Source organism: Pagrus pagrus (genome assembly GCF_965226575.1).
Source record: "Pagrus pagrus genome assembly, chromosome: 5".
Taxonomy (NCBI): domain Eukaryota; kingdom Metazoa; phylum Chordata; class Actinopteri; order Spariformes; family Sparidae; genus Pagrus; species Pagrus pagrus.
The window spans coordinates 28,124,464-28,149,363 of NC_140189.1; the positions used below are offsets into that span (position 1 = coordinate 28,124,464).

General features: G+C 42.0%; 1 protein-coding gene across 3 annotated transcripts in view; it reads left to right on the forward strand.

The window, feature by feature from the left end:
• The window catches only part of fgf13a (fibroblast growth factor 13a), a 104,874-nt gene that overhangs the window by 23,291 nt on the left and 56,683 nt on the right, over positions 1-24,900 (forward strand). The gene's annotated exons all lie outside the window — the stretch shown is intronic.

The following is a 24,900-nucleotide window of genomic DNA, read 5'->3' on the forward strand; positions in this document are numbered from 1 at the left end:
GGGGATCGGCGTGAAGCGGCCCACTCTCTCTTCAGCATACGTACGTGATGTGGCACATTTAGTGCTCATAACGTGCGGCTGTGGATGTTTATGATTAATGTATGGTGTGTTGTTTCGAAGCGTCTCTATCGGCTCTGATGCAGCACTGTAGGAGTATGAGGATGAGCTCATTCTCACCTGTAATTTTTTGCGTTGAATTATTCATGAGCGAGGGCTAAACTGCATGGAGCTGACAATGAGCTATTTTTGAACGTCGCATTTGAATATTACAGAGGAAAAAGAAATGCCTCTCAAATATATCGCCATGTTTTTTGTTCTTTATTTGATACATTTAAAACATTTAGCATGTAGGCAGGGGAAAAAAAAAAGAAAAGCCAAGGGTTTGATGAAAACGTGATTTATTTTATATTTTGTTGCGATCCTTGTTGCCTCTACACGTGAATCCAGGCCTTGGTGTTCAGAGTAAACCTGGACATCTCTGCTGTGAAAATTACATACCAGGTGTGTCATCATGGATTCAGATGAGGACTGATCATATCCATCTTCTCCCTATTTCTGTGTCTCTTCACTGGAGGAAGAAGACAAAACAACTGATGCACACTTCCAGCTCCATCTGGCTGTTGAACGTCATTGGCTATGATTGCTGTCTTCCTGACAGGCTTAGGGAACATTTTCCCTTCCATTTTTAGAAAATAGTCTTAAAAAAAGTATTTTAAAATCGTGGACAAGCATCAAATTGCGACTTTAAATTTGGATTTTAAAAAAAGGGAACAAGGAAAATACATAGTAAAAGCGTTATTAGTGTTTTTTTCTATTTTTAACATCAGCAGCTTGTACAGAATGTCTTTTCTAGTCTCTATACATTAACACATTCCCAAGGTCAGCAGCCTAATTGCAGCGCTCTCATCAGCTCAGTCCCTCTGGCCTGTTGTAAAACTCGGCTCTCTTGGTGCCAGCTGTCAAAGTCCACCATCCATTTCAGTTGTCAAACCCAAGGTTGTGGTCGTTTTGTTGCAACCAGATATATTTAAGGCATTGATTGGTCGCCAAGCTGTCATAATGCCCTCAGCCTTGAGGATCCATGTTCACAGTTTGGATCCTACAGCGTGTCATTGCCCCTGTTCATGGCACAGGTCAGGGGGCAGGGCAAGGAGCAGGCTGGGAGGAATGATGATGGGCGGAGTGATGTGGTGTTGATTGCTCCTTTGCTATTTGCCTTATCTTACATGGTTGTGATGCTTTTTCTGGGATGACCCTTGAGGGGTCCAGGGTCGGACAGGTGGAGGGATAAAGAAGTACACGCACACTTGTGATGCACTGCAGATGGATTTATAAGGAGGTTATGGTTTCACCCATTATCCATTTGCTTGATGGTTGGTTGGTGGAATGGATTTCCACAAAACTTGGATGGAGGATGAATCTCAGCCTTTGGTGCGGGTCCAGATAAAGAGATGGCTCCAGGATTTTTTTCTCACTTCCTTTAACATTCCAGGATAGGGTGGTTTTTTGTTGTTGTTTTTTTTTTTTTTTTTAGTTTTTGTTTATTTCTCAGGTAATAATGCATGGCCTTGCTTGCTGCCATTCTAGTTTTTGTAATGTTCATGTACTGAGATTGGTTGAACAGATAGTTTACAGGTAGCAGCTTTTTAGAGTGTAGACAGTTGTCTGATTTTTAAAGGACTCTCTACATAAAAAGGAAATTTAGATTAATCTCACTCATCGTATTAAATGATAAAAAAGTAGTCGTGTGCAGTAATATAGATAATTCGAGATGCCATATGAATTGTTGTTGGGTGAGTCGTAATCTAATCCAATAATGAGGCCAGTGTAGATTCACACCTCTAGGGATCACACTGTTATGTCGAGAATCGGGTTTTAAATTTCCAATCATTGACTTTTCTGCATCAAGGCATAATCTTTCAAGAGCGTGTGCTTCTGAGAATCGATTTTCCCCCACCTCTATTATTTTGTGTAATTTGAATTAACCGAAAGTCTGCTTTTCTTGTTAAGAGCGTAATCTGGGTCCATCTGTCTTTTCAGTCTCCTCCAGTGCAGCAACTTCTACAGGCGTCTTTGTCTTTGTCTCTGTCCATATCCGTCTGTCTGTCTGTCTCTCGCTTCTCAGAATGGTTGCTATCCTGAGAGACACCTGCCAACATGTCTCGCTGCTTTACCCACAATCCCCTGTGGATAGTGAAACAACAGGCCAGCAGCAGCAAAGGTCACGGAAAACCACTGCTGCTCCCTTTGTTGATTAGTTTTCCTAACCTACATTATTAAACCTTGCCGTAAGGCTTACCGTGCTTCGTGGTACAGTTCATGTTATATCATAGAGTAATAGAGTTATACCATTAAACCTTCTAGGTTTTTCTAGTGAAAGCCTAGTGACTGACATTGCAAACTAGACAGAATGAGAGGCTCACTGCGCAGAATGGCTACTTGACCCTAATGGCTTTTTGACGTACCTGGTTATCAGAGTTACACTGGAAAAGTTCAGTTAAGGGAATTGCGCTGGACCAGAGGTGCTTTATGTACTGAACTACGGTCCCACAGGGTTTTATGGCCTCAAGCCATAATGGAGTGTTTGTGGTTAGGTCATATGAAGGACAAAAGGCTAATCCGGTCTGCTTTAGATTTAAAAACCCGATAGACTGTGTAGAAAGCGCCAGGCGTGAGGCTGTGAGCATGATGTGTACAGTCGTAAGCTCCTACATATACTGTAATGTCGCCAGAGGTAGCGTGTTCATGTTTGCTGGCTAAGGTGCACTGCCTTGACGTTAATAAGAGCCGTGACGTGAAGCCTCTACAAAGGGTAGAGCAGAAAAACAACAACCTCCAACCAAAACAATTTAATGGCTCCATGAGTCCAGATTGCAGGCGCACACTTGTGATGTGAAAGTGGGACATGTGGCCTTTTCTCTCACCTTTTTAAATGACATATATTTAGTTCTACAATGAGAAAAGTAATTGAAATGTCGTTTGGAGCACTGGCGGGCTGGGACCAGAAATGTCTGTAGCAAAACCATTAGGATACATGGATGATGGAGTATGTTTCCAGCTTTAAGGTCCCAGAAAGTAATTAAGGAGGAGTTGTTTAATGTCTTCATGCGTCTGTCTGTGTCTCGGGATGAAGATTTCAAAATAAACAAACAAAAAAATCAATTACCCTCATGGTGTTTTAATGAATTGCTATGGCAACGGCGGCGCATGAAGGAGCAGTGGCTGGTAGCTCCTCATAATAATGCTTATAACGTTTTTTTAACCGTCGTTTTCTTTTTGGCTTTGTCGTTGAAACACGTGCCGCTTATGGCAGAAATACTGTCGTCATCACTGAAGAAGAACACAGGTGTTCTGGATTAAGAGCAGTGAACATTGAGACCATCGCGGCCCGACGGCATCTTTCGACCATCCGACCTGAAGGAAATTGAAAAAATTGAACTTAACAACGTTAAATCAGAGACTGTTGTGCCCACGCAGAATTGTCTCCACCACAACGTCTCGGATCAAGCCGTTGCACTTGACGGTGACCGTGCTCCGAGCTGACAGAGTGCCGGACTACAGCGGGACGAGGAGAGGTGGAGGTCAGGGTTGATGGACAGTGTTTCCCAGATGTCGAACTTTTGAAATAAAGATGCTGACAACATCATCACCACCATCTTGTTGCTGCTGTTTGTCCTGTTGCATGATGGGAATTTTAGCATTTTTGCAACATTTTTGGAGCTTCACCCATGATTAGGGATTAAAAGTCAGGCTGTCTCAGTCTCTGCTATTTCAATTTTGATTATTTTCTTCTCTAGTGAGTCCCCCTTCTTATTGGAAAATATTTACATTATTGATTATTTTCCTTGATTGATCAATTAATCGTTTTGTCTATAAAACATCATGGATGTTGAAGAATGTTCATCATAACATCCTTTTTTGTTCAAACCCCTAAAATATAATACATTTGCTATAATGTAAGTAAAGTCTCACATTTGAAAACCTGGAGGCATCAAATGATTTTGCTTAAAAAATTAATTGAATTACAAGATTATCAAAACATTTTCCAATTTATATTCTTTGATTGACTCATAAGATTTGCTACGTAGCATTTGAACTCAAATGGAAATGCCATTCTAAAAATCTGGAGTCCCTCTTAAGGTTATTTCAGTTAAATGCACTGCACCTGGCAATTTGTTCAGTTTTCAAAAACATACTGTTTATCCACAGAGTCACAAATGCACTTGATATTCTCATAATACAGGAAACCATTTGGTTGTATGTCATTCATTTTGTGTACTGAGGTTAATTAAGATAAACCTTCCCAGCTACAGTCACACTGCATTAAAAACATATATTTCATTTATGGGGCCGATGTGTGAGACAGTGAAGCCTTTACAAAAAAGAAGTAGTCGAACACGACGAACCTGGAGGTGATACCGACTTCCACTGATGTGCATAACGTGTCGAGGATGAGGTCAAATTCAGGCTGAGAATCAAGACGAGAGCTGCTGATACTGATCATCACACGTGATGCGAGAGATTCGGCGTGATTTCAAGTGCTGCACCCTTTATGTGTCTGCACGCTGTAATACTATGAAGCACCGAGGATATTGGGTTTATTCTTGGTATCTCTTCATCTCTGTTGAATAGGACATCTGGCCCTGTAGCAATACAACCATAATAACATGAGGAAATGGATGCTGTATTAACAATCTCTCTCTCTCTCTCTCTGTGCCATTTTCACTGATCTAGTGCAGCCGTGTGGCATTTGTTTCCAAAGTGTGTGCTGCTCGGTTCTGTGTTAAAACAAAAGGGCAGGGCTGTTAGTACAAACTGACCTATGAAACTGACGAGCGAGCTCATTATCTCCACCAAATGGCTGCCCAGATACATGAGATCAGTGCCATCAGTTTATGAAAAAGAGTGTTGCTTTTAGACTGGGGAGCTACTAAAAAGTGAGGAGGGAGTAGAACTTTTTCAGCACTTTGAGAGGCTGTCGTTGCTCGAAATCTATCGCAAATAACACGCAGCTCCGATGTACTTTGCAGTGATTGAATCAAAGCCAGCCTTGTTGCTGCAAATAGCCGTTTGCTGCGCACATACTGTACGGCCATTAAATATTTAACAAACCATAGTGTAGTTTGTCTGCGGCAGAGGAGCGGCAGACAGAAAAAAAATGTCTTTCATTTCAGGAGTGTTTGCCGAAGTGTCTACGATTTGTTTTGCTTAGAACAACAGTGCGAAATTCAAGTTAGCAGTACAGACGGCAACATACACACTGTTCTCATGTTGACAGCGCACGGATCCTGACACGCATACTGATGCACCGACGCTTGTTTTTGAAGAGAATCAGCTCCGACACGAATTGGCAGGTGATGCCCACTCACGGCTTACTCGACGATGTAGACACAAGGGCGGGTAACTATGATGTAGCAATTAATTCTTAATGGTTACAATTGCTCCTCATTAAACAAGTATCGACCGCACTAACAGCCCGCATCCCGTGGGAAAAACTGGCTCATTTGATAGATTTCTGTGACATTGCAGTGTTTTTCTACTCCAGCCCATTCTGTCTCTCTTTTTTATTTTTTTCTCCTTTCAAGCCGTGGATGTTGTCATGGTAATTATCTGCAACATTGTGAAGCAGTTTAGTGTTTTGTGGCCTTGGCTCCTGCTCATCAGTGTTGGCTGTTCAAACACACACAAACACAAACACCAAAACAGCTGCGGGACCATTAATGAGAGGGAGAACACAATAATCTCTCCGTGCAGGTGGAAGAGAACGAAAAGTGCCGGCTTATTCATTCATCCATCCATCGGCAATCAATCAATGAGCGAATAAACGAATGAAAGCGGTGGAGTCAGATAAACAAAATGAAAACTGGGGCTGAATCTGAGTGAGAGCGTTTTGGCCTGTTTGGCCAGCTGCTCCCCCGGCCTCGCGGTGAAGACTGTTCTGGAACAGCAGGGTAACAAGCGGTTTTCGGTTACAGAACCATTTTCACACGGGGATCACCAACAACCGGCCCTTTCTCGCACCTCTTGCCACCCCCTCTCACATGATGTCAGTAAATGTGTCAGCAGCTCTTGTCTCATTCCAGGTGATGAGGATTAACTTAATGCTGTGTTAAAGATAGTAGCTGGGATAACTAAACCCAACTAATGTAGTTCCAGTCTGCTGCGCCTCATACAGTATCAGCTAGAGGCTGACATGTTTTTGAGGGGTCCTGGGATGGGAGTCAGTTTTTTTTTTTACTATGGATCGCGTAATGGGGACAAGACAGGAAAAAAGTCAAGAGAAGCAGGAGGGAGGGCGATAATGATAACAATAGGTCATGTCAGTTTTTATACACACAAATGTGCAGTTTTAACATGAATAAATGCTAAATTCTTTCTTTTAAACATAAATCTAGTCATGCTAATGTCTTTTTTATGTCAGTTTGCTTTGTTTGTTGGTTGGTTGGTTGGTTTGTCAGTAGGAAAAACACAAAATGACTGAACAGGAGGAGGAGGATGAGTCTTGGCTCAGATTAGACTCCATTAACTTTGGGTTTGGATCTGGATAAAAGGACTGATCCAGGAATTCTTTTCTCACTTTCTTTAACACAGCATTTTAAGTATAAGTTGAGGGTGATGAGAAAATGATTGCTGCACATAGCTGCCACAGCTGCGCAGGACAGAAGATGGCATGTGCCTCCTCAAAAAACGCATCTATCCATTGGGGCTACGGTGGGTACAGTGATTCTACGTGGAAGCTTGAGCTCCTGTGTTGCGATGCCAGTACAGTTTGTTCATAGTGAAGTCACCATCAGGGAACTTCTGCAGCTTTTCAGTCACACAAATCTAGCAAAGCCATTTCCACTGCAAGCCTTCGGCTCGCCTTGATCGCTGCTCTCTATCACAGTAAAGGAAAGAACATAAACGCAGCGATTGCACTGTATTTGTTTCCTCTCTCATAATGAGGTGGAACAAAGCAGAGCTACCTGAATTTACCTCCAGTTTTATGAGTTTTAGTGGCATCGCAAATTAAATGCATGAATGCAATCACACTTATTATCGCTTACAAAGTCCTGTTAACCTCTTGCGCAATTATAAATCAAGATTTATATATCGTTCTGATAGGCTTTGTAATCAACTATACTATTGGTGCCCTAAGTTTGGTCAGCTGCAAGAAATTGTCTAAAGTTTTCTTTTTTGGGATCCACAAGATGGATTTTTATCAGCTGGTGAGCGATAATCGTCGACACTAATAATATGACCAAAAAAATCTTCATTTTTGCATTTTAAAAAGAAGTTTCTGAACTGTAGTTTTTGCAACCACTACTCAAGCAAAAACTTCAAACATTTGGCGGTTCCAGCTTCTTAATTATAAGGATTTGCTGCTTTTGCTTGACATATTTGATAGTTGAATGAAGAGTCTAGGTTTGAGACTGTTGGTGGGACAAAAGAGGAAACTAAGAAATTGTGATGGGCATTTTTTTTTGACATCTTAGCCACTTAACAATTCATTGATTGATTGAACTCACCTGTTAGCAATGTCCGGATGACAGCAATCCCTCGAGAAATGATGTCAATAAAATTACCAGTAAAGGATTGTCACCTGTTGCTGGCACAAGTGCTCGTAAATACTGGGAAGGGTGTGGATTCCCGTTTACCACTTGTGCGCGTGTTGTCGGGTGTCAGCGTATGGCGAGCGTGGGTGGTTTGATAATGCTGAGTAAAGCAGCTGTCTTAAGCAGTTCCTGTGTAATTGTAATCCCTCTGATCAGGCTCTCTGTAAACACCAGATAGTAAACCTAGCCTGGAGCTCGACTCAGAGTTAGACACACACACACACACACACAGGCGTGTTTCTCTTCTTTCCTCTCACACACATTTACTTGCATACCAGTACAAAGACACCTGGATGTATGGATGCGTGCACACACACAAACAGAAGCCTCCCGGTGCTTTGTGGAGCTCTTCGAATGCCCATGGAGTCGTCCTTATAATCACATGGTATAATGCTCGAATAAAACGAGTGGCCACTTACAGTAGAGCACTTGTGTTTTTTGGATTGGTCACCATCTGCAGGGCTTAACATGATGACCCCCTCATCCATCCCAAATTCGCACAGATGGTGCCCCTTGCCCTATTTATGCTTATGACCGAGCTCGATTCTTGTAAAACCCTCACTGGGGATCAAAGCGAGAGGGAGGGCGAACTCTACTCCGTGTATCATCTCTAAAACATCCTTCAAGTGCAGCGCCCGAGTAAGATGGATGGAATGAACTCTTCTCGCTGCATCGCTCTCGGGTGTCAGTTTTTTATTTTTTTTAACACGCGTGGTGCCAGAAGCTTCTGCCGAGATACCCTCCCTCCCCGTCTCCCTCTTTCTCTCTCTCGCTCGCTCACTCTCGCTCGACGTGTAGCGCTGAGTGGCGGGAGGAAAAATGTTAGCTAAACTTGCTTTGCCCGTGTAAGGCATTTATAAAAGATACACAGCTACATGTCTGGATGGCTCGGCTGCATTATTCATGTCTTGGTGTAGAGCTAAATCCTCCACTCCCCCTTTCTCTCCCTCTCGCGGCTGTACTCCTCAACTGTGTAATGGGTTCTGTGTAGTCATAAAATGCTGGTAGCATCATCTAATGCCCCCACCCCCAGCCCCTCCACACATACAGCCACACACGCCAAGCAACCCGGTACGGAGTCAGAACCAGAACGGCACTCAGCTCAGAACTGCAGCTCTTTGTAGCCATACTTTATTTATCACACTGTCCTTCAGTCCCAACACTTGTTTGCTTTTAAGGTTTTAGTCAAACATTCTGCCTGTAACACACTCTATTTGATCACTTACAAGGTTTTTGCATTTTATACTTGGAGCATGCTCTTATCCAATTTTTTTATTCAAATTTTTTCAAGTTACACATCATTTCCCTGGAGATATTACTATATATAGTAGTTGGTTTACAGTCATGTCCGCGTGGTGACACAATCTTCAGGTACATCCTCAGAAATGCACATATAAAGCAGCAGGATTGATCAGGTGCTATTCGCTCCGCGCTTCAGGAGGACGCTTTAATTTATTCGCCTGCTGTTCCGCATTAGCTCTACGGGGACACATAATCAATTAACATCTAGAGCCATTAGCCGAAGCCAGAAATAAGTAAAGAAGTGAGATTCGTGCCCCGGAGTTGGTGGTGTAAAGGCTTGCATCTGCATGTGTTTGGACAGCGTTTGCTGTGGTGAATTAGTGTTAAGTTGGAGAGAGTGCCACTTGAGATAAGACCAGTGCAGCCTACATGTCTCACGGGGGGGCTCACGGCGAAGGGAAGGTTAAACACACACACACACACACACACACACACACACACACACACACACACACACACACACACACACACACGCACACACACACACACACACACACACTACACAGAGATTGTTATATACAAACAGACAAAATGTCATCATTTCAGCACACAAATGAAAAATAGCTCACAAGAAACTCAGTCTGTCCTTTTTTCCGTCTGAAATCAAACTGGCAAGATACGAGTGCTGGGGGGTCTGACCCAAAATTGATATCACAGTATTTTTTTGTTTGTTGCTTCGATGGTATTATACTAACGTATTAGCAAAAATGAGGTACAGGCCCATGTGGGTTTTGGAGGAGTTGCCTGACAGATAATGTAGGCTAATTATTATTATTACTGTGTAGAAAAGTCAAAGTATAACAGTAGTCAGTGTACCATAGGACTATCAAGTATATTTACATATGGCACTAAGAAACTGGTGAGGATCACAGAGCAGAAGGAGCTTTAGGGTAACGTCAACAACATAGATAGCCGAGCTTGTGTCGCAGTGTTAAGTTTCTGACATCTAGCTTACCACTCTCCACATGTCTGCGTTACAGATGTTGTTGTTAGCGTGGAAAACAATAGTTACTAGGTGTAACTCTAGTGCCATGAGTAGCGTTTAGCCCTCTAGCTGCATATTATCACAGCCACAGTGAAGCCGTTTATGACAGTAATGACGGTGTTGGAAAATCCTTGTCGTGGCTGAACGTGACACTGGTGACAAAACCGGCGTACCGTTACCCCTACAGCATTGTGATTTGCATTTTAAGCGCTCGGTCAGCAGGACGCTTGTGTCTTTAGCTTTAAGCAAAACAGGATAGTTACTTGTTTGTAACCAGATGTTCAAAGGTTAACTCACTCTCTCAAACTAAATTATTTTTTTGTTATGTTTAAAAGATCAAATCAGTGGTAAAGTTTTTTGGGTGTGTTTTACTTAATCTCTCGTCCTCCAGTATCATAAATGACATCAGTTCCTGTAACACGTTATCCATTAAAATGTCCTGGCTGATTGTTCAGTTATGATGAGCTCAAGCTACAGGCCAGGGCTTTGTAAAAATCTGGATTGTCCCTGTGTTTACACGGCGTATGTGAATATACGTGTGCGCACACACGTGCATGCACATTCTTCAGATGCCCCAAGGTTCCTTGGGCAGATGGACTCCCCAGACAAACCCGCCTACACACATTGGAGTACACAAGATATTTGTTATACAAGCATATTAGACACACTGCAAACACACACACACAAGTGCGTTCCAGTCTGTTCTGAGAACCATAAAAGCACGATGACCGGAGACCATGACCTCAGCAGGGCAGATATTGTAGTCATTGCTGTCATGCTGTGACGTCGGTGTTATGTGCTACAGCTCTGATTCCTTCATAGTGACAGAGCTCAGAACAGGATGTCGCTGTTGTTGACTGTCATCGGAGGTTGTGTAGCAATTGGACAGGATGACAAAAAGAGACCTTTGCTGTGGACGTCTTCTACTGGGGACTGAAAGATTCATACATTCATACTATAAGTTAGAGTTGAGCAAAGATGTCTCTCTCTAACTCTATCGATCTATTTACAGACTCCAAACCACACACACAAACTATAAAAAGACGTCTGTCTGTTTGTCTCCTAGGATTATGCTAGCAAATTAACAGAAAATATTTTTTCTCTCTGTAGCTGTGCTTAGCCATGGTGGCGGACATGGCCTGTACTCAGTATCTCTGCGTCTCTCGATGCACTCCCTCCTGGGATGGTGCTAAGCACTAAATCTCCTAGTGGGCGACTGTAGCATGAGGACAACTATTCTGGCATTACTACCACTGATGACTGCCACCAGCACCGCCATTCATTAACCCTGCGAACCCGCTTTCTTCTGGTTTCCCAGCTGAATGCGTGCGTGTGTGTTGAGGAGAGTGTGTAGAGCACATGATAGGTTAACAGCTGGGATGACTTGGCTGATGTAGTAGGAAACGTTCAGGCTGGAGAACAGCTGCGAGTGAACAGGATCCGTCCGGTGTCAGACCACAAGACTTGGAAAATGCTTCTCAATTCATATTCTGAATAGTGATCTACAAAGACAATGATACGCCCATTGTACTTGGGTTTCGCTCTTTGAGACAGGAAGGAAATTCTTCCAAACACTGAAAAGCTTTCTAACCTTTGTGCAGAAGGGTCTTTCTGTGAAGCTGCAAAAACAAAGAATGCTGCATAATCTCTATTTCTTGTTTCGCCAAACTTTCCAAACTACAACATGGATCTATTTATGCAGCTTTCTGGGTCATATGAATTGCATTTCTGGGTTGTTTGGCTTGAAATCAGCCAGTTTTACATCTTACATTAAACGACGGATCAGAATCTTCATTTGTAAAATAGATTTTTAGAAAAAGGCTTCGAAAAATGCAAACAGAAGTTGCTGCACACACAAGAAGTACAGGAGAACGGGCCGAGACAAATGTGTGTGACTTGTTAGCTCTCCTGTCACTTCAGAAGGACCACTGTCTCGGACACCGACTATTGTTCTGGAATAACCTTATTTGTTCCGGTTCAGCTCGTCTGAGAGCCGAGACTGGAAGACAAGAACTCGGTCCTCTTCATTTTTTTAATGGTCTCTTGTGCTGTGGTTCTATCACAAAGCGTAACAAATGCCTGGATGTTCTCCCAGCTTGACAAAAGCAAAACAACTAGGAGATGTGTGTGAATGTGTGTGTGTGTGTGTGCGCGCGCGGATTTTGTCCCTCTTAAAATGCATCATCAGGAAACTGAGCCATCAAACACTAATCCCATATTTTTGATGATTCAGATAGCGTTGGCGTTAGCTGTTCCTAAATCTCCTCTCCCTGAATGCCTGGCTTTGAATCCTTTATGTAATCCTGCATCAAGGCCAAGCTAGTTGGGACTCTTCGGTCAATTGGAATTGACAGTGCGTTCATCACTTGTTAATATAGCAGAGGGGTTAGCCATAATACCAGCATAATCCTTTTCTCTGATAGTGTATGTTTTTATTGTTTCCCCTTATGTAGTAATGCAAGGACATATTGTTAGATCCTGTCACTCTTGTTCTCGTTTTTATTTGGGCCAATCCTCTTTGTTCCCATCCTCTCCTCAGGCAATTTTCACCTGATTTTGACCCCGATTACTTGTGATTAAAACATCCACAAAGCATCCTGTAAAACGTTCGGTGAAAAGTCATAGGTTGCATGTCAACTCGCTGCTTTCTATTTCCTGTGAGCAGATTTGCTCACATACAAACACGATATGATAATCTGAGAGGACATATGGCGCATTTTAAGTGCAACACGTAGAAAAACACAGTAACGACACGACGAGTGAAATAAACGATTCGAAACACATTTTCTGCCGTCCAAACATTTATACTTAAGGGCTGAATGAGCAGTAGAAACGATGTAAAACAAGTTAGCTTCATTACTATTTCAACATTATGATTAGTGCTACTGCTTGCCAAGCTTCATGGACAGCATACATTAAATACTTACGAGTTTATCAAGAGTTTTATTGGTGGTTTCATTAAGGGTTTTATTGTTCATTTGAATTTATCTTCTCTTCTCATCTGGCAGCACAGATACATCACAATCTTCCCATCAATAAGCCATGCAATCATAAAGTTTACAAGTACAGTATAATACTATACTATAAAAACAGAAACCAGTTGACACAAACACTTTCATATTTACATACATAGACTTATTGTATTATAATACAGTAAGTTTCCACAAGGCTTAGACACAATAGCAAGATGGGTATTTGTAGAAGCTTGTATTTTTAGTGATGAATGCATATGAAAAAATAAATTAAATCAAAAGGATGATGATCCTGAGTAACGCACCCTCTGTTTTAACATCCTAATCACCTTCAATTTAAAAATAAATCACGTATTGGAACTTAAATAAATCCAAAGTAAATAAATTTGATCAAACTGCTGAAAAAACAAATTTAAGGGAGACATATTTTCCTAATTTTCAGGTTCATACTTATATTTTGGCTTACTATTAGAAGAGTCAGCTCACACATGTCTGAACCAGCAGTGCTAACAACATCAGAGCAGCTGTGCTAAATCAATTCTTACTTGACAAACTAGCTGCAAGGCATGAATTATGCAAATGAGTGACGTAGGGTGACGTCACAAAGTCGTGGCGTTTCAGGAGCATTGTTATCTTAGCGAGAGATGAGCTTCTGTCGGTGCTGACTTTGTCCTGTTTTCTAACTTTCAAGACCTTTTACATGCACAAGAACATATATCACTCATTTTCCTCCTTTCTGCTGTTTCTCTGTGAATTAGTGATCTGTAATTAATGAGGGATTTTAAAACTTTCCTTCAACCGTTCAGTAAAATCACTGCAGCGCTCAGACTCACATTAGTGGCGTTTTAAGGTCACCCTTTTTTTCTCTGCTCCACCTCTTACTCCTGTTCTTTAAAACTGTACACATGCCTTCACTCCTCCTCTTTCCATCTCCACCCCCTCTCCCTCTGCTAGCTTTTCTCCTCGAACCGACAGGAGAGGCTGTAAATGTGCATTACTAAACTGCAAGTATGTGTGGTTTCCATGCCCATCTGGGATCTGATCTGGTTGGCTGAGGGCAGAGGAAGATGCTGCCCTCCATATCTGCTCTGCCAAGGACTGTGTTCTTGGCACAGACGCTTGGATCAAGGAGGTTGTTTTTTTTCTTTTTTTTGGTGAAGTAATTAATAAAGACGCTTGTCGCAACTTGTGAAGGCTTACTGGTGATATGATCATACGGTGCTCGCAAACCATTGCATAACCACTCAATACTTTGATGGAATTTAGTGATTTAATGTCTGGTATTGTCCTCCCTCCATTGTTCCTTGCCCCAATTAAATATAAGTCTGACGGTGTTTTGTCAAAGGAGACAGATCGGGAAGGAGAAGACGTCGAGAGGGAAGGATGATATCATATGTTTTAAAAAAAAAAGTAAAGGTGGATCATTCGAGTTCTCGTGTCCTAGCTACAGAGTGATCGAGCACTGAGCCACGACCTATCGACCCCTCATTAACTGATAGCGATGGATGGCGGTGAGATGGGTCCGTGCACTTAGTCAGCTGTGCACTGAAGCAGCGCTAAGTGCACTGAGGGTTGTGACAGAACAGAAGGTTTGGGACAGTGACTGCTGCCAATGCTTAATAGAAAACATAAATCAAGTATACTGTTCCCAAATATAATGCTATTTACTCAAACAAGCACAAAGTGTACTTTTAGCGTAGCATTCAGCGAGGTGATCAACTATTTGACTGTATTTGATGTCAAATATTACTGCTAGTACACTGCTTGGAAGCGGTCAACAGACTGGTTTCTGATCAGATCTTAGTGTTTGAAGATTTATATCTGCACTTATGCTGAGCTTCATGATCCAGCAGCTCGGGCTCTAAGTCTGTCTCTTGCTCTGAGCTGCAGGTCTCGTACTGAGATTGCCTCCCGTTATGCAACTCACTAGACGACAGCGTTCTGTTGGCAGACATTTTCAGCTTTTTTTTTTTTTTTTTTTGCTGAGCATTTACGGCCACTCGTACCACTGAGCCAATGAAGGACACTTTTATGACTTTTGCAAACTTTAAAGAGGTTATATACTTTACTGCAGTGCAGTTTTTATGGAAACTGCGAAGACAAATGAATTTGTTTGCTCTCTCTTTGTCGACTGAGGTCGTACACCATGAGCCTATTTATTTGTGCGCTCATGTTTGCTTCCATAAAGCCCGTTTGATTCAATACATAGATCAACATCTTCATGGTTGGATACTGTATTCCAAAGTGATTCATAGTGTGTGTTTTGCTCTTTACAGCTTGGCCGAGAATACGAGTCTATATAGCAGTTTATGTGGCATATTCATTTTTCAGCATGAGGCAACAAATGTGCTGCTCGGCCCAGGACGCATTCAAATTACAAATTACAGTCAGTAGCAGTTCAGACCGATCGTGTCATTTAAAAAGCAAATGTTTGGCTTCCTTTCTTAAGGGCTTGTTGTAATTTCTTTTTAATTATTCTTTGGGGGATGTTATTTGGAGGTAAAAGGAGAACCTTTATTTCAGATTCTTTCACTTCACAAGTAAACCATTCATAAAAGTTTAATCTTAAATGAATTGCCCACAGGCTGCTAATTAAAAAAAGATTCTGTTTTTAAATACTTTAAAACCCTCAAAACATTATTAGTATTATTATTTTTTTTTTAAAATGACCCTTTTAATAATTGCTGAAAGGGGTAAGCACTACTGTAAGTGACTATTTAAAGTCGTGAGCGATCTGGAAGGCATTCACAATCTGTTTTTCAGGCCAGTTGTAGAGATTGCAATATTTAGAAGAGTACTTAAGACAGAACTGAAGAGGCCTCTCGGATGAGAGGTGAGACGTCTTCAAGAAACTGAAACAAGTCCAGCTGCCTATACGATATAGCACTATTGCAATATTTTACGTACTCTTGTACTGTTTCCTAACTTCACATAACCTCGTTAAGTAGTAAGTCTTCGCCACGTGAACGTTCTAATGCCGTGATGAAGCCAATCAAACGGCTATGCTGGTTGGATGAAAACTTCACAAGGCTCTTCCTTGAGTGACGCAGCGTGGCAGCTGAGAAGCTGAGAAGCTTGTGCCAATAAAGAAGTATCTTTAATGCAAAATTTTTGTTTTAATGGTGGAAGTACAGAGATTCAAATGCTATTTCAAATCTGGCTAGTCTACAGGGCATTTCAAAATTGTGAAAAAAGATAAGATCATTCAGATTGTGGATCAATAGGTTGCGATATTTTTTGTCCAGATCGCCCATCTATGGAAGCTCTAAATGGTCAAAAGTCAAACATATTATTTCTATATTTATAAATCTGTTTTCTCTAGATCACAAGTTATTTATTACCATGGAAAAACAAATGTCATTTTCCCTACATAACAAGATAACTTCCTGAGAATCTGGAGATAATTGATAATTAACTCATGACCTCAAGATAACTGCAATAACAGAATAATTAAACCTATGGCCATTCAGGGCTTCCATACCAACCCCCAGTTTTCAGATCAGATGTCATAATATAAATGTAGCAGGTAATACTTTATTTAATGCGCATCTACGGTGTATGATTGTACACAGTATGCATACAGGTGTGGGTGGGCTACTTATTATACACTGTTAACCGAGCACCCGCTGTGAAACACATGGCTGAACTAAGCACTAGTTCATGATCTTTTTGTGGAGGAGGTAGTCGACACTGTGCTAATCGTCTTATCCATAAAAGAAGACGGATGTTTTTCGATTGAAATCTGTGTCGGGAGATGAAACGCACCTCATGAAACCTGCCGGCAAACCACACTTGTTTTGTGACGTTTGGCGGCGAGCACAGAGTCAACATGAATAGGACACATATGAATCGTATGTGACTTTGGAGCGGATTTGACATGTGATATATCATAAGCTACTTGGTGTCACTAACTGCTCAGGCTTTGTTGATCCTATTACACTCGTGGAACCCCCTCCCACAGCGTTGGGAGGGGGTTGGCTTCTTCCCGATCTCAAAGGCAGAAGAATACGTTTTTTTTACAATCCCATTTGCTCTTGTCAGCTGTTAATTGCCGTGAAAGGGATCCTTAGCATTAATCCGCTTTAGCAGGGGTGTGTGTGTTTGATCCCTGTCCGTTGACACGATATCCATGAAACATTTGAAGCCATGATAGGGATGGAGGTTGTGTGCGTTAGAATATATTATTAGGTCATTTGTATTTGCATGCTCATTTGCTCTCGTTTTTTTTTTTTTTTTAACCGTTTTTTAATTGTTTGAGTCGTACTGGATCTGTTGTACTTCTGCAAACCAAAGCAGCACATAAAAGTAATTAGGGCTGAGCATTTAATCAAGCTATTGCTGAAATTGCACGATTATGTTTAAATATCCAACTCACAGGAGCTGCAAAGAGACAAAACAGCATAAGAAAACAAGTTTATTTGATAAAGAACGCAATAAATGTCACATCATCATGATTTTAATAGTTTTTCAATGTATGTATATTTTTATCACATCGTGCAGACCTAGAAATAATGCTAAAAAAGTAAGAAAAGCAGTGGGAATGCATGTGTGTATGTGTGTGTCTGACAGAAAGAGCGAGTGAGTCTGGACCCAAATAGTCTCTCCATATTGATTTTTCTCAACTTGGCATATTTTCAAGCCAACTGATGCATCCCAGGGATTTAAACTTCCATTATAAAACTATCGGGTGCGAAGAAAATAGTTCTCAGGGTGAAAAGGTGAAACAAGGAAAGTTGTTTATAAATGTGTGTTCGGGAGTCAGACTCTCAGGCGGGGACTTGAAGAGCAAAAGGAGGTGTCGCTTTTAATGTAGTTGCATCATTTTGAGAAAATGACAGAACAATTGAGAAACAACACAAACGCTGCCTATTCTGGTGGAGATTAAATTGGCATTCTGCGTTAAATGTTCAAAATGTCAGTTCCACAAACTTGCAGTCTGCAAGACAAAACCCAGGTCAAAAGTTCAATTTTTTATATTTAATTGTAAATCCCAATGGGGAGATGTGCTGTAGGGTTACGTGCATCATCAATTGTATGAAGTCTGAATGGAGCTTCTGGGCTTGAATAGTTGAAGTGCCTTAAACCTCCATTCATTCTAATGGCCAACAAGAGGTGACTCCACTTCAACTTCTTCACTAGTTTAGGTCTTCTTCAATGTAGCACCATGTTCATGTTGTAAATTATGGTCCTTGTTTAGTGTAAAATAGACATTAAAGCAGGGCATGCTTTGGGACACGGCTACCTTTTGATTAGCTACTGTTGTTAGCGACTTTAGGCTGCTGTTTCAGTTCAGTTTCAGCCAGCATAGAATAATGTTGAAGCTGCTATTATCCTACGTGGATAACAGTTATCCACATTATTTCTTTCTTTGTATGTAATTTCTGTTTACCATCGACCACTGCTAACGCTGCAGATTCCAGCATCTGTAAAGGATGTAACCTGGATCAGACACCTTGATCTGAGTTTTTCCCCACTCACTACCAGTGCTTAGCTCTCCTGCACACTCTCTAATCGGCATAATATTTCCATCTGAGGGGTAACTCAGCCAACCAAATTAATATCCAGGAGGTAACCTTCCCTCTGGTACGCCAGGTTTTCAGTCAGAGCCAATCAGGATATCCTCCCCGGCTCTGAGCTCGTCCAAATATGGTCTCTTCCGGCTCCAAAACACCAGGATGGCGACTCCCGTGATACAAAACTTTCGGCTTCAAGATGATACTCCACAAACCAACGGTTAATGTCACGGTGGATTTACTCACGGTCTCTCGTCTATAATATTAATAGAGCGGTACTTTCTGTGTCACACTGATCTGAATGGTAGTGGAAAGGCTTCATGAGAGGTTTTGATATACTGCATTTTAACAGCTCACAGGCCTAAATGGTTTTGTTCTGTTCTTGTTCAGTGTGAGAGGACTTAGCCTTTTGAAGATGTTAACTGACCATTGTACCATTGGATGTTCTACTGGATATTAAAGTATAAAACCTTTCGAGTGCTTAATGCACTACGTATGTCCATGCAGTGTGTTTGACCCCCTCTCACAACTCAGAGTGGCCCTTACTACCTGCAGGGTAATTCAGTTATTCTGTTTGAAAAATTGCATTTAGAAATACTTTCCTTTGCTGTTTTAAGTGTTTTCGGAGTGAACCTTCTTCATCAGTGTGACTTACCACATTTCTACCCCGCCCCCGAACCCACCACCACCACCACGCACAAACATTCCTATAAACAGATGGCATACGACATACGTATCTCTCACTCATCGTGTGGGAGTCACATGAGTGTGTGCACGGACTACTAACCCTGAGGCTAAGGAAGCTGTCAGAATGAGGTAAAATGGGCTCTCTGCAAGGCCACGCTTTGATGCTGGATCAATACTTTTTCATATGAGCGCTATATGTGTCTATCATCGGGCCCTCACCAACAGTTTCATCTCTGCAGACATGCCGTATTGGCAGCCGGTAGCATTACACTCGCCCTCCCCCACCTGCTCATCCCCCTCTTCTCTTAGCACACCACGCAGACACTTACTCACCAAACCTCTGATGATGGCGAATATACTGTACTGTATGTGACAGTCTGTCAGAGTAGTAGTCGCTCTACTCAATATGGCTCTGTGCTTCGTGCCCACAATCTCCCCTAATAACACAGCCTGCAGGTGGCTCAAGGGTCAGCCACGGGCTTTAGTTGAGCCAAGATTCAAGTTACTTGCAATACCTTTGCAATCATGTATTAGCTCTGTGGCGCTCCTCTTGTGTGTGTGGTTCACAGTGTCATGATGCTACTGGGTGGAAGATGAGAGGAAGATGAAACCACTCCACACGGCTTTTTTCCAGATGAATAAACAGAATAAAATGGCAGTCTGTCCTCCGAGGCAGATTCATAGCTTCTTTACACACTATGTATCGACGTGGATGAAGTCCTTTTACGCAGAGAGCGCGGCCAGAGCCACGGCCGTACTGTAGTGCATTTGAGTAATTGCCAGTATTAGTGGAAATTGTTTCCTCGTGCTCGTTTATGCATCATGCCTTCTTTATACTAATGGAATAACACATAAGACTGACTATATTACCAGTGGTGCATGCACACATTGATTTGAAAACGTACATGCTATTTTGCACTTTGCTTCATTATAATGGCACTGTGTTATACAGTAGTGTGGGAATTAAACATTTTTTTTATTCTGAAATCAATGTATGGATTAAAACGTGTCAGGAATTCAGATGAGGGGCGATTCTCCTCGCCTGAGGTGTTGTCAGGAAGTCAGATCGGAAAAACAACAATCTAGGCATCCTGAATCATGAAGAGTGTTTATGGATACAGGCTGGGATTGAAGCTGCTTTTTTTTTTTGCAGTTTCCTATTAATGTTAATTTGTCATGAGTCTAGTTATCTAGCGATTAATGCGTTGATTACAAAAGGCTACAATATTTGTCCCAAGCTTATCAAGTCACACTATAGAGCCTCTGTTTATAACAAAAAGGGGAAAAGAACAAAGAACAAGAGGGAGAAAGATACAGAGAAAGCAAGCGAGGGAAAGAGAGAGAGAATGACAAACGATAAGCTCAAAGGGATGAAAGAGCATGAATAAAAAAAACGCAAGCTCATTCCGCGTTTCAAAGGAAACCTCAAGTTCAACTCGACTCACTTTCTCCGCTGCCTGCAAGGTGACTTACAACCAAAATAAAACGATTCTTTCTTGAGATGGAGCCACGCTGAACCGAAGGCATCCCAGAAGACAATGTGCTAGATTCTGCTCCTTGTAAAACCCGCATTGAGGCCATGTGGCTATTTTCGAAACACAAACCTCAGGCTGCAGACCCGTTTCTGTGCTTAATTCTGATTCTAATTTAGTGAGTGTACTATTCGTCAAGTCATGATGAATTGTGCTCCACCTCGTTGATGGATCAAAGCCATGAATCGAGTAAATTGTGCAGATTGCACCTCATATATGGGAGTGTGGTTCATTTCTCTGGACCTGACAGTGCTTCAGTTGATTACACACGTCCTTGAACCCCATCTGAACATGAGGCAGGCGGCGTTTGTGAGCCTGGGCGTCACTGATGATGCTCTGCCACATTAGGCCTATAGACGCGGCCACGCTAGAACTTAAGCACAGCACGGTCGTTGCATGTTGCTTGTTCTATTCCTCATACGGTAAACACGGCCCACACATCTGACATAGTGTTGCCATAAAACCCGAACGTGTCATTCATAAGGGGCCTTAAATAGATGAGCAACTAACCGAAGCAAGATACACCTCACCCCCTCCTCCTTCTATTTGTGCCCATTTCTGCTTACTATGAGATTTATTCCTGTCAAAGGGGCAAGGACATCTATCGCAGCCAGCTGAAGGTCCAGTTCGGTAACACTGGTGCCTGTAGATCACTGACTATCATGAACCTGGCTGACAGCTCACTCTGAGTGGCTGGTCTGATAGAGAGCGAGGTCCTAGGCCCCGCTGTGTCATTCATCATGCATCCTTCAATCCCAATATGCGCTCTTCATCAAGGCTGGGGCAAGGATGAAGGAGACAGGCTGTAAAAGATGGTGCCCACCCCCGCCTCTGTTCGTCCTCTTAGCCCCACCGTCACTCAGTTTTATTACCTCGGATGAGCCGGCAGTTAGCTGGCTCATTAATAAACGCCGGCTGGAATTAGGCATTTGTTGAAGTTCTCGAGAGTCTTTTCTTCCCGTCTTTCACACTCGCACATTTTCAACCTCAGCTATGAGAGAATGAGGAATACTTAAACATGAGTAGAAAGGATAGTGAGGATGACAGAGGGAAAACAACTGCAGAGCGCTTTAATGTTTGCGCCTTTAAGCAGTCTGAAGTTTGACCCTTTGCCAACTAACCTGTGGAAGTGTCTCAGTGCACCTTAACACCCGTCTGTGCAGATGAAACAAGCTCTTCCTTCTTTGTTTAGTTAGTTTGGGGAGAAAAGCGACTGAAATAGTCAGGATACAACCGGTTTAGAAGGGACGGTTTTTAAATGTAACTTTCTTCTGCTCATCAGTGTTGTTTTCAATCTCTGTGCTCAGTTTAAAGGTAATGCAAAAGGGCTGATTAGCTCAGTTTCTAATGGATCGAGTACAGTCGCAGCACCTCTGTGCCTCAGGAGCAGAGAATGGGGTCATATTCCTGGAAAGAAACTTAGACCTTCTCCCCGTCGTTCCAAAGTGCCATTAAAGTTTCAGTGGTACTGTGGTTTTCTTGGTTAGGGGCTTCGATACTGGATCGTATCTGTGGGGTTTTCAGGACCTTCTACTGGGCCAGAATTGTTAGTGTAGCAGGTTATCCAGGAGCCTGAAGGAGGCACTGAGATACTGATAAGTCCCGTAGGAGAAAAGGCATGTGGTGAGTAATTGCACTGGGTGTGGAACCCTGATTATCTGCTGCTGCCTGTTTGTATGTGCGTGTGTGTGTGTGTGTGTGTGTGTGTTTTCTAGGGTAAACACAAGAGAGGCCCTTGTCAGCCAATGGCTGGCCTAGTGGATAATGGACCTGCTCTTGTTGGCATGTGAGCAGAATTCAATTTTGGATCTGTCTTCAGGACTTGTGGCCCAGTTTATCGGCCCTGCTAAGGGGGTGTTTTTGAAAGACGTGTGCAGCTCAAATACTGTATGTAGGTCTCCTATTCAGGGTCACATCAGTATCATAACTTAAAAACAGTGTTATCCTGATCCATCTCATCTGCTGTTCTCCATAGTGAGTTTAGTGGTTTTCAGCTGTCTGCGTTTCCACCGCAGTCTGAAGACCGTGAAGTTAAGGAAAATGAATTTGCTGACATATGAAAAAGCTACAGCTGTTTTAACATGTCATTTTTGCACGTGACCGTGAAATAATGATGATGGTTTCAGACTGCAGATTATCAAAAATGGTAGCTAATTAAAATGCTGTAAGTACCTGACCAATCAGACATGTTTCTCACTGCAAACAAATGTTGTGGTCAAGACCACCTAAATCGAGACAAAGCCATGACCAGAGAGTGTATCGAGACTTTGAGGTGTTGAGACCACGTCAAGACCCAGACCAGTCACACACTGCATGACACAATTGAGCTAAAATGTGGGACATGCAAACCATAATCAAATTTAAGCCGCTTTAATAGCCACATTTTTCAATACAGTGATATGACTGAAGTGGTGGTATTTAATGGTCTTGGAGTCCTCTTTGCCTGGGACCAAGACAAGGCCAAGTAAAAATGAGGTTGATTCTTAGACGAGACTGAGACCTTCAAACAGTGGACTTGAGACCGGTCTCAAGACAAAGACCAATCTAGAGTACTAAAACACTACTACAAAACCCACCCATAAAATTCTTATTCTCTTTTAAAGCACAGGCCCCTGAGGATGGGATAAAATAAACTGACTGAAACAACCTGGCACTTAATTCAGTCTCTGGTCCCCGAGGTGGAAACACAGTTGCTCCAAAGGTTAATCGTCTCTTGGGAAGGTTTCTGCCATGGAAACATGGCTATATAACAGAAAACAAATTGCTGGAAAGTTTTTTGCTGGAAAGTAATTTGACAAGTTTTCCAGTTTGTTCCATTTAGCTTGAAAATTAGTCAGCAAAGACACAGTCATGCAAAGATCAAGAACAGTTCAGAGAGTCCAAGCTGTGTAGGGAGTTTATTTTGTTCTTGTGTAGGAGAGAACTGTCAATCATCTGTTGTGCTACCTACTTGACATCTTTATCAAGTTGATTTATCCACAGCTCCGTCAAACCAGAATAAAGTCACGCTCAGGATGCTTTGAGAGGCTGCGTCTATTGTAAGTTCAAGGCCCAATCCCATTTCCAAGTTTTACCCCTACCCCAGCTAGCTAGTTGGTTACTGAGACTTCAGCAAATAAGTCACAATGTTTTATGGATTTATAAAAAAAAAGTGTAGCCCAAACACTTCACCCTCCATCCCAACAAGAATCGGGACAACCGACCCCAATGCGCGAAATGGAGGGGTGGGTGGTAGTCACCAATTCTGGCATTCCCCTGTTTTGTTAATGAAGGAGACATGTTGGGTATGCATACTGTATGTTTAAGTGCTGAAATCCTTTAGTTCTGTTATCTTAGGTTGGGCAAGTGGGGGTCATCCCCCTCTTTCACCAACGTATTCCTGATATAATAATTTTGGCATCCTGCACTCGCCTGTTGATCGCGCCGCTTTACTCCCATTATAACTGATTTGGCAACGCATACTCAAATAAAGAGCAGTTCACTGAAAAGGAACACACTTAATGTTTATGAGTAAACGGGTTTTATGAATGAAAGTAAACCTACAGCCAATTATCAGCAGTAAATGGTTTTGGCTCTGAATTCCTAGTTGGCTCCAATAAGAGTGAGTATGTCGGGTTTATGAATACAGAGCAGTGATGTACTGTAGTTTGCTGCTGCTGGTAACACTGCACCCACACAGGTCTGATTATTACTCAATGATGAATGCAGCAGTATAGTCAAATAGTTTCAGGATTCATTGAAAATACTATGATCACACAGGACTATATTATAGTGTAGTATATAACTATACCATTATATATTCTAACTACTTTTCATCGCAGTTTTTTCCTACACACACCGTGTTCGGTATCTTCTAATTCTGCCACTATCCAAAGCGTGCTTCTTGATCTTATTTTTGTGAAGAAGAGTCTGTGCACTCTGTGAAAATACAGTACATTGAAGTCAGTGTGTGGGAGTCGGTCGACATAATGTTTTAGTTTTATATTTAGTAGTTTAGTGTACTCTTACTGGGAGTTGAAACTGAGGCGGCACTGTAAGCCATTCATGTTTACATACAGCACAAGATTGTGATATCATCACAGTATGAGATGTGTAGATATTAGTTAAATGGGTCACGAGTTACATGTGTACAGTTTTAACACTCTTCATGACGCAAATTCCCTGGTAAGTTTAGCTAAACTGTACGATAATTATGTTGGTCACGCATGTCATAAATGGAGGAGGGGATTAAGCGTCATGGCGGTGTACAGTGGCGAGTGATTAATAGCCTTCTCTTTAGTCATTTTCATTAAGTAGTAAATGTGTCAGAGAGAA